Here is a 1,046-nt window from a genome sequence, read left to right on the forward strand (position 1 = left end):
TAAAAAAGAAAAAGAAAAAGATTTTAATTATGTGTGTATTTAAATATATTTAGATTAGCAGTAAAACTTGCCCCTGAGAAAATGTGTGCGCTCCGATTTGGACACAGGCCTTTGGCACTATGCAAACACATGATCACCTGACCTCTCACACATTTCACAATAGACCGATGTTAGCTCTCAAAAACACTGTTGCAATAGTGTCCCAATTTTAACACCCACACCCCTCCAGTGAACCTAAACCCTGAAGTGCAGCATTCAAAGTTGGTGTGCTACACATGAGGACGATGCACTCGCCGGCCACCTTGGATTGCTTGGACCCCCTTTTTTGCCTTTATATGGCACAGATTCGACACAGTGCTGAAAAACATTCCTGTGAGACTTTGGTCAGTACTGATATTATGACTGCATTCTCCGTGAAACCTAAAGATGATTGTGTTGGGGAAAATCCTAGAAGATCAGCAGTTTCTGAAAGCAGCCCAACTGGCTCCCAACAAAGATGCCAAGCTCAAAGTCGCTGAAATCATCTTTCTTCCTCATTCTGATGCTCGGTTTGAACTTCAGCAGGGCTTTTTGATCACATCTACATGAATAAATGCATTGAGGTACTCTACTGTGTGTAGCGTTTACTTACTTGTACACTTTAAAGAAATAAGTAGTTAATAATATCAGTGTTTTGTTTCCTCCTTAAATGAGTTTTAGATTCCTGTCTCAGATTATTTTTCCTCTTCTTCAGCAAATGTTTCACTGACCACAAACAGCTGAACTTCCCCAGTGCTGGAAGCTGTTGAGGTTCCAGCACTGGGGCCTTTTCTCTTTGTGGCACGCTGCCCTGAGGATATTTTAGAGCAGGGATAGGCAGCCATATGTGCCAGAGTGTGGCCGGAAAAGGATGACTCGTTTTAAAACACAATTTTAACACCCCAGCAGGTGGTGGTCCTCCCTGTATATGTGACCCACTTTGTAAAATCAGCTGCCATTTTTGTTGTAGATGAAGAAACTGTCTGCAGACACACATGTCACAAACCCACCGTTGCCTGTGTTGGAAG

The sequence above is a fragment of the Rhamphochromis sp. 'chilingali' genome (assembly GCF_963969265.1).
Source record: "Rhamphochromis sp. 'chilingali' genome assembly, chromosome: 16".
NCBI lineage: Eukaryota > Metazoa > Chordata > Actinopteri > Cichliformes > Cichlidae > Rhamphochromis > Rhamphochromis sp. 'chilingali'.